Source organism: Mchenga conophoros, linkage group LG3 (assembly GCF_057382185.1).
Source record: "Mchenga conophoros isolate Kocher_MC1m ecotype Shallow Benthic linkage group LG3, M_conophoros_male_GT1.1, whole genome shotgun sequence".
Lineage (NCBI taxonomy): Eukaryota > Metazoa > Chordata > Actinopteri > Cichliformes > Cichlidae > Mchenga > Mchenga conophoros.
The window spans coordinates 49,097,595-49,107,328 of record NC_140528.1 but is presented as its reverse complement, the minus strand read 5'-3'; the positions used below and the strand labels follow the sequence as shown (position 1 = coordinate 49,107,328).

General features: G+C 39.0%; 2 long non-coding RNA genes across 2 annotated transcripts; one reads left to right on the top strand and one right to left on the bottom strand.

Annotated features, from left to right (window-relative positions):
• Window positions 1-1,294: 1,294 nt before the first annotated feature.
• Window positions 1,295-1,768, bottom strand: LOC146579167 (uncharacterized). Its single transcript, XR_014891663.1, has 3 exons — window positions 1,650-1,768; window positions 1,453-1,564; window positions 1,295-1,372 (listed from the first exon to the last, which is right to left on the bottom strand). It is a non-coding gene; the product is annotated as an uncharacterized LOC146579167 (long non-coding RNA).
• Window positions 1,769-6,707: 4,939 nt separating this feature from the next.
• LOC146579166 (uncharacterized) lies at window positions 6,708-9,502 on the top strand. The gene is made up of 3 exons (XR_014890401.1): window positions 6,708-6,787; window positions 7,781-7,895; window positions 9,211-9,502. It is a non-coding gene; the product is annotated as an uncharacterized LOC146579166 (long non-coding RNA).
• The last annotated feature ends 232 nt before the right edge of the window (window positions 9,503-9,734 follow it).

Genomic DNA, 9,734 nt, shown 5'->3' with positions numbered 1-9,734 from the left:
GAGCGCAGGTGCAACCCAACAGGCCCCAAACGTGCCTGGCAGCAAGTAAAAATGAAATATAAAAATATAGTCCAAACAGGTGAGGTGTAATTGTATTATGAGCCATAGTGCTTGGTCTGTTTGTCCCATGTAAATCAATTGCAGTTAGAGGCTACATTAATTTTCTTTCTGTAAGCACTTATTGAAATTATCTGAGCACATTACAAGTACATATTTGCGTACTCTGTATGCTCAAATGTGGCCTGTTATAGCCAACGGAAAAAAAGCGGAGGCCCGAAAAACAGGTGGGGGTCCTCCACCACCACCACTCACAGAGGCTGAGCTGTTGGCCCTCAGCCAAAACAGTGGGCGCCCTGTGGCCGAAGGCATCTCTGCGGGGACATCCTCTGAGTCAATAACCCCGCAAGACACAAGTGCCTACATAGGGGGTAAATTCAAAATAATACATGATGTGCATACATCCTTTCTTCACAGTCACCTTTGCAGTGCGACACATTCATTTGATAAACTCTTTACCATAATGGATTATTTTGTAGTGAAGTTATTTTCCTACTGATTTTGCCTTCCCTCAGTCTTGGTTGTCTTTGAGAGCATAATGACAATGAAGTGTAAGGTGCTTGGTATGTTTGTTAATTGCCATTTGGTCCCTTGTAAGTTATAAGTGACCTGTGTAAACCTCATATTCTATCAGTTGATGGTGGTGGTGTACTGCATCTGGTGCAGCCTCCTGTTGAGCCAGACCAACATGCAGTCGTGAGTAATACTCCACAGATTATATGAGTTTACAGTAGAACAGCAATGTTGTTTATTTCTTTACTACAGGAAAATAATGAAGAAACATTGACAGCTGTTACAGAGGAGGAAGCAACAGAGACACTTTATGAGGTTTACATCTTTTAATACTTTGTGTACAGGAAACACAGGCGACCAATAAAGCCAGTTGAACAAAAAATCTGTTTATTCTTCTTTCAACATGTTGAGGTGATGGGTCAAAAGAAATGATTGTGACATATGGTGTCTCTGACTGCGCTTCCATCTTGTATGTCCGTGGGAGGGTCAGGATGTTCATGGTTTGGATCACTGCTGATGTTTGGTTCAGAAGGACAGTGTTCTCCTCTAATTGTGGCAATGTTGTGTAGAATCACACATGCCACAATAATGTCACATGCCCTTTCTGGGGTGACCCTGAGTCTTTGCAGGCACTGGAACCGGGCCTTAAGCATTCCGATAGTCATTTCAATTCTGGCTCTTGTCCTGCAATTAGCCAGATTATATCGCTGCTGTGGGCCCGGGTCAGGGTCAGAGTAAGGGGTAAGCAAATAGGGTAAACATGGATACCCCCTATCACCAAGCAAGTAGCCAGTGAACTCTCCTAAGACAGAAGGGTACACTTCAGTTCAAATGTCCCTGAAGCAATTGGTCTTTATATATTTTAAAGTATTCTCAACTCACCATGTCCAAATTTTGTGCTCAGTGTACATTCACGGAATATTTGTGAGTCATGGACAGAGCCTGGCCACTTGGCTTCCACATTTGTGATAATGTTGGCAGCATCATATATGATCTTCACAGTGCAGAGAACACAAATTAGCATCCATTACTATGATGAAATAATTTGTTAGTTTGAAATGCTACAGGGAACTATGTACCTGTACATTAATGCTGTGGAAAGACTTCCTGTTCACATAGTCTCCTTCATTTACTGAAGGAGCAATGATTGGAATGTGAGTGCCATCTGTACAGCCAATCACGCCTGGGAACCGTGAAAATAAATGTAAAATTTAAGTAGTAGTCCAAGTATCACCACATCATGAATTAAGTTTTGGTCATCCTGATACCTGCAATTTTGTGGCATCCCTCTTTGATAAATCTTGTGGGTCTATGACCGGGGAACACCACAGACGAGTACAGGAGACGTTTCAGTGCAACTGTAACATTCCTGACTGCCCGACAGACGGTAGCCTTGGAAACGTGCTCAGCGTCACCAATATTATACAGAAAGCTCCCGTTTGCAAGAAACCGAAGTGCAATACAAATAATATGTACAGAACTGAGAGAATGTCCGCGATGAGCAATATTAGGCCTGAGGATGTTATCCAAATAACTTATAGATTGTGCTGAGAAACGGTGACGTTCGCACAGAAAATCATCAGGAAATGATAAAATGTCCAAACGCGCTCTGATCACTCTCTCCCGGCGGAGAGCTCTGCGGAGAATTTGGGCTTCACGATCTACTGGCTCTTCAAGGAAGGAGCACGCCATGTCCGACACTTCCTACTGTCAGGTTTCCGACAAAGGGGCGGAGACAGTCAGGGTTAGTTGTAGTAAACCTGCTAGGGGGCAGGTTAGCTTCACGGAGTGTGTCGTCATAGTGACTCACTGAGGCTTCATCTGAACTCGCTTTGTGAAACCGAAAACCCAGAGTTTTCGTTAACTCAGGGTATACTTACTCAGTTTTTCCACTAAACCGGCTTCCTGAAACAGGGCCCAGGAGAGTAAATATAGTTTCAGCAATTCGGAAACCACAGAATGATAATGATAATAATTACGTGGAAAAAGTTTAACATATGATATTAACATATGCCACACGGAGATCATATTATCTATTAACATATTTCTTACTTCCACACCCTTTTTATACATGTTAACTTTATTTAAAATTATAATTTTTTTATAATAATGAAAAAGATAGTGATTTAAATAAGAGACAGAAACAAAGACACTACAGATAGTGTTACAGATTACAGATTGTTTTACAACTGTTTGGCACATTTTTTGAAATGTTTACTTGGTAAAATTAGAAAATTAACTTATACTCTCAAAACATCAAATTCTTCTAGAAAAAAAAAAAGCACACAACAATGTGCTTAACAGTTGTTAAAACCTGTTCGTCATTCAAATAAAATGTGTTATGCTCGTCAACACAGACCTGGAAATAAATTCTGAATATTTAATCTTCAAAAATGCATTTCTTTGTGCTGTCATTGTTGTTTTTAAAACAACACAGCAAGCAGTCTCATATAGGCTCATGTTATTTCTGTTGTACTTTAAAACTGGTGGTCCTAATATCCCCAAAGCATTGCACATGTGTTTTTTTTGTCACGGTTCTGAGTCAGTGTTGACCCAGCATTTTGAGTTTCTTATGTTTGCTCAGTGTTGCGTCATACTCTTACATTATCTGTGTGTTCCGTCCGTCTGCCTGCCCAGTTTATTTTTGTATTCTCAGTTTAGTTTAGTTTCTGTTCCGTTGCTCCAGCAATAAAGCTGTGTGTTTTGAGTTCACGTCTGCCTCAGAGTGCTGCATTTTCGGTCCTATCTCCCTGTCTGCCCGCACACAGCCATGACATTTTTGGGTGTAAAAGAAAATGATGTTATGTCTTTTTGGTTAATAATTCATTTTGATGATTAAACCTTCCTTGTTTAAACATGTACCACGGTGTGTTCTCATTTTGCTTGCGACTTCTTGATGCTTTTTTATTAATAAAATAATATATATAATAATGTACAAAAAAAAACTTATGATAGGTAGTGCTTATGGTTTGAAGTACTCCCCTCCATCTGATTATGTAATTAGCCATTGAAGTGGTACATTTATATATAATATACTACAAGTTATATATTATAACTATATGTATTGTCTGTTTTTTATGTAAATTTCTGACCTGCGAACAGAATTGCTGATGAACTGGTTTTTACTTAGGAACAAGCAGAGCACCTCTTCCTGGCACCATGTCTATAATGATTAACCACAATGGTTCACTATTTCTCACAAAAATCACCAAAACGCGCATGAATCCCACTAATGATTCAATTCCTTATGGACTATAGATATGGGGTATAAGAAAACATGTGTGGATGACAACTGTAAAGTAATAAAGTGCTGGTTTGCTTTTCCACAAAGTTCTTGTGATATTTTGTACATGGTGTCAGAAGTAGTTGACGGTCATGTCTCAAAGCTGTAGTTGTAGCAGTGATGATGGCAACGTTTAATACATCTGATTTATTGGACTTCACTCAACCAGTGGAAGCAGTGTTTTAATCGCTTCTGAGTTTCTACTAAACTCAACCAAGAGGATTGTGATGTGCAAGTAAATACATGGTTATTGCAATGATGAAATAGGCAGAACCTATATTCAGTGCTTTCACAATTAGAAGTTGAAATGAAGATGAAGATGAAAATGATCATTACTATAAGGTGGGGGTGAAGAAGTTTGATGAACACAAAAAGCTTCATAAGCGTGTGAATTTCCATCACCATTCCCAATGTCACAGTGAGAGCGTAGACGCCTTTGTTAGAAATCTCTGTCAGTCAGCAGAACATTGGGACTTTGGTGCCAAGAAAGATGAACAAATACAAGGTTGCATAGTCATCGGTATAGCAGACAATGAAGTGCGGCTGTAGATGGATTAGATGGAGTCTGACTTAACCCAAGTATAATTCCCTCGAAGCACAGGCAGACACCAGTGGTTTTCTATCACTTGCTTATTTGAAGACTTCTCTCCAAAGCCACCATGAAAACTATACAGCATTAACAAAATAAAACTCAACGTAAAAAAAATAACACTGTACAACAAAACACGATAAATCAATAATTATCTCGTTGGCTGCATGCTGCAAAAAGGGAATTAGCCACCGCTCTTCTGAGGTTTCCTTTAACCGTGTGTAGTTAAAGCCCATTAAACACGACCTTCAATAAAGACCTTTCTTGCTGCACGCTTACATGTGTTTTTTCCTCCTTTCTCCCCCAAAAAGGAAAGTAGTGCAACTTTTACGCTAGCTTGACTTTCAAAATAAAAGCACCAAAACTTTGACTACATAAAATAACAAAACATAAAGTCATGTACAGCTTAAACAATTTATAATGATGACATGGCCCTTGACAAGATAAAGAAATAATCCAAATAATATACAATATCATCATGCCAACAGCTACACCTGGAGAGTGTATGTATATTGTGCAGGTTCTAGCTTACAATATAAAGCGTCGGGAGGACGAGAAGGACTGAAGACCACGAAGAGAACAATCTGAAATAATCAAACACGTGGAGTTAATATAGACTTTATAGCTAAGTGCAGTCGCAATGAACTTAGATTTATCTGGAGTGTGTTTGTGTTTCTCTGCTCTTACTGATGTTTGTTTTGTTGGACTCTGCAGGTGAAACTTTTGATGTGTCTCTGGTCCGCAGTCACTCCTGTGATGTTTGTTCATCTTGAGTGAGACAAATCCCACTCCATCATTAAGATCTAATATTAGCATAGAAATGGAGTCCACCTATTTCTTTTTTTTCAATCTGTAGATTGTGTATGAAAACTTTAGTGTATTGCATTTGAGAAAACAATGAACTGCTGGAGAAAAAAAAGAAATGTATTTTAACTCTGAAAAAGACACCTGTGGGTAGAACTAAAACGTTCTGTATCTGTTTGATTCCTCTTTGTATTTATGAAATAAAAAGCCAGGCTTAAATTATTCAACTGCAGCAAACCAAAAAGGTTGTATGCTTCTGTGTGCTGTCATCATTTCATCACATGTGCTGGGGCGTGCAGTCAGCTGTATACCTCAATTAACCCTTTCACGCATAGTGAGTGGACAGCTATTCAAATGCTGTTTTCTTGTATTTGTGTCAGTGTTGATGGTATAATTGCACATAAACCACTACATTGGACACTGATGTGTCGCTCCATACCCTGCCACCCACTGGTCAGCATGGTGTCCATCTAAGTTGGCATGCAGAAAACTCTTTGAAAAATACATGTTTAAAAAACAATTTCTAAAAACTTTTTTTCATGCCTAAAGATGAATAAAAATACTTAAGAAAAAAATCCTGATTGAGGTTGTCATAATTCGTGTATAAAAGGGTTAAAAAAAATCAAATATTTCACTGAACAATCTTAAATATATATTCACAAAATAATAGTCATTTAGAATATTTATTTTACCTGGTTAAAGTGATGTTTGCTCCTAAATCTCAGGACACAGCGTTTGCACATTAGGACCGTAAGACATCCCCTTCATCCTTATTGTGTTTAATCTGGAAATGCCCAGCAACATCTGGCTTTTCGTTGTTTCTCACCACACATGAAGCATACTGCTAAAGCAGTTTCAGTGAAGGCAAATGACTCTGTCCACATAGCATCAAACCTTCTGTTTTCTTCACTTTTACTTTCTTGAATTTATCCATGGGTGACGTACCAGGGGTCGAAAAGCTCATGCCCGCAAGTTGTTACACATCGGAGGTTATGAATCTTCAAATTTAGAATTACATTTTAAAAACTAATGAACTACAATAAAAAAAAGTATTTTAATTAAGTACTATTATTTATTTTCCAAAGTCACAGGGAGCTGCAGCAGAAGGATGAAAGAGCCACATGCATCTCTGGAGCAGCGGGGTGCTGAAATCTGCTCTAGGGCATTAAGCCCAAAGTCAAAGAAGAAAAAAATAGTCGTTTTGCTCATCTGGCACTTCATCGTTCACCTGTAATCGTGCAGCGCCACCACCTGGACAAAGATGAAACATGCCAAGTGATCAACTGTGATAGATGAAAAAAAGTTACTCATTTATTTATTTATTTATTTAAGTCTAACTATAATTTCTTTAAGCTGATTGAAGTCTACATTTAGCAAAATAAACATAGCAAGCAAACATTAATAATATGGAATACATTACAGCTTAAGGTGCGTTAATTCAGAAAAAAAAAAAAAAAGCAGGAAACACGGAAGCGCTCCTTATTCTCCAGGTGACCGGAAATAGCATTCCCTGAAATCACGCTGAGGACGCTCAGAAACAGGTATGCAGAAGCTTCAACAGATTTTGTACCTATACTAGGTCTTAGGCTCGGACTTTCTTGTGGGCTCATATAAATGAAGATAGTGGAGTGTGTCCCGTGGGAATGGCGGAATCTCCTCCACTTTCGAAATGATCTCGGTAGTGCGCAGATGAACGCCAGGTTTGAAAATTTATATATGAATGGTGACTTTAAAAAGCTTTAAACCTGCTTTTTTTTCTGCTTTTCAGATGGTCTAATATTTCAAATAAACATTTGTCGGTATAAATCTGTTCTACACCGAATCGCTGTTGTATTGTAAATGATAGTGAAACTAAACTGAGTGCTGACTGCAGCAGGAAGGACAAAGACATCAAATAGGAACGAAAAGTGTCATTTTTCTAGGATCTAGTGTAATGATTGAAATCCGAACTCAAACCAATCGCACAATTAATTTTCTCACCGTGATTATACTGCAGTTTATTTCTGTCGCTGCAAGTGAACTTGGAACTCTGTCGTCACGTGCAGCAGGGGGCGCCAACTCCCATTCTCTGAAAATCCCAAAATAATACAGTGAATCAGTCCCTCATAAGCAAAACCTTAAACAATTTTCATCTTGGTGGTGAAAGCTTCATGTTTCTTTTTCTTACAGGTTTTTTACAACTGCTTGGTTTCTTGAAACCTAACATTTTCTGTAAAACATGCAAAACATAAAACTCTTTTGGAAACAAGCACAAAACAACGTGTGTTAGTGAAAAACTATGACATTATTTTGTCAGAAATCCACATTCAGATTTTTATATGTCATATTATCTGAGGCCACACCCAACACATCTTATATAGCATTATACTGTGTATTGATCCATGTTATTGCTTCTAATCTCACTTTAAACCCAGACTCCAAGGTCGACCTCTGATGGTGATTAAGCTGATAAAATGATGTTTTCAGCATCTGTTAAACAGGTTTTGGGTGCTGCAAACATATTCCTTACAATGCTTTTTCATTTCTACTTTCAGAATCAGACCATGCTCCATGTGAGAGCTGGACGAGACGTTATGGATCTGTTTGATCGGTGCAGCGTCCTGGTTTTCTACACAGCTGCTGTCTTTGCCCTGATACACCCATGCAGAGGTAAGTGAAACACATCAGTGTAACAGAGTTATTATGATTTGAAGTTTGAAGTTTTACATCCACCTGTTGGCATAATAATGTAACTGTCTCCAGTCTGAATGTGGATGTACGTGAGCAATACTGAAATTCATATTTTAAAAATGCAGTCAGCAGTGACTTGAGAAATTGAGAGTCAGTTGCAATAAGATGATGTTACCAAGGCAGAAATGATTCATCAAGTAATTCAAATAATTACATTACAAAAAAGCCTGAAGACAAATTCTTTGCTTTGATGCTTTGTTTGATGCACAGCTCTGTAGTGTTCAGTCGTCACCATGTAAACCTGAGCATTTTACCCACAATTGTGCCTAAAAAAGACCTGCATTAAAAAAAAGCCTACACAGCTCCTAGTTTTTGAAAAAAAACAAAGATTGCTGATTCATCGTCATTGCAGCAGTGATGATGATGCTGTCATAGTTTAACGTGGGGTATGTCTACACTCACACCACAAAGAACAAGTAGGTGGGTGTTAACGTTATCTAAGCACAAACCTTGTTGGAACGTTAAGACAACCAACTGCGGCCACAAAACAAGACACAAGACAGAGCTCTTCGTGTGACCAGTCGCGAGGGGAGCCGACCGAGGTCAAGCCATTCCTTCCACTTGAACCCAGCTAAACTTGGGCTGGATCCCCTGTACCACTTCCCAAGACTTCGCCCAAGATGATTGGCGCCAGGTGCCTCCTGGGAAAATTGCGGGCAGCTAAGACATGAAACTGGACAGATATAAAGTGTTTGTTTTGCCATACCATATATCATAAAACAAGATGCGACCTTCCCATGAACTTCCCCCTCTTCCCAAACAACAGAAAGGAGTAAACGTCCTCCCATCTCATGTGGCACAGAGTGCACACAGAACCTTAACAGACCTAAATAAGGATGAGATATTTTATCAACATACAAACGATTATATATCTCTAAGCACAAATGACATTAAAACATTAACATTCACAGTGGGGCCATTATCAAGATGGTGAGCTCAAGTTGAGTGAAGAAAGAAACATCCAAAACCGCAGTCTTGTTCCTGTACTCACCATTAGGAAAAACTAGCAGAAGTCATCAAAGCACCTGATCAACAAACTCCAACATGAAGAAAAGCAAACTTTCTAGCTGCTCCATCCACCACTGTTTGTTATACATTGAAAAATCTGCAATAAACCTCCAGCAGTTAAATTGAAATATGTAGAACTGTTAACTTAGATACCACATTTAAGCTTGCTGAAGGCCAAATGGTAAATGTACTGGTTCTTTTATAGCACTTTTCTACTCTAATGTAGGTGAGCATCCACGAGAAGACACAGCAGATGCATCCTACTAATACTGACAGGACCAGGAGACTCCAGAAACCGAGCATCTTCTCTTCAGTGCCATCCTCTCCTGTCACCCTCTCTGCCCGCAGCTGAGTATGGAGTAGATAAGGGCGCAGAGAAACCCTTATTACTAATTTGTATTATAATTCAATTCAGCAGGCCGCAGAGAATGGGGGTGAGAGAAGACTCCAAACCTCCCTCATTGTAGTGTTGATGCATGTGTGTTCTAAGGTGCAATTAAAACCCAGGAGGGCATGGAGCTACCTGTCTTTGACTGTATTGTCCAGCTGATCCATCAAACCCCCAGCAGGTGAACCTTATTCATGACATAACACGGCAACAATGTAAAAAATGAAACAGCAACAGTCTAAATGTAAAGTGCATTCTAAAGTCCTCTTCAATAAATCATATGCAAAGAGTCATTCAGGACTGTAAAACGTGAACTACAGAACCCAGAGTCTTCATCATTAAATCTCTGGTTGCTTCATTTT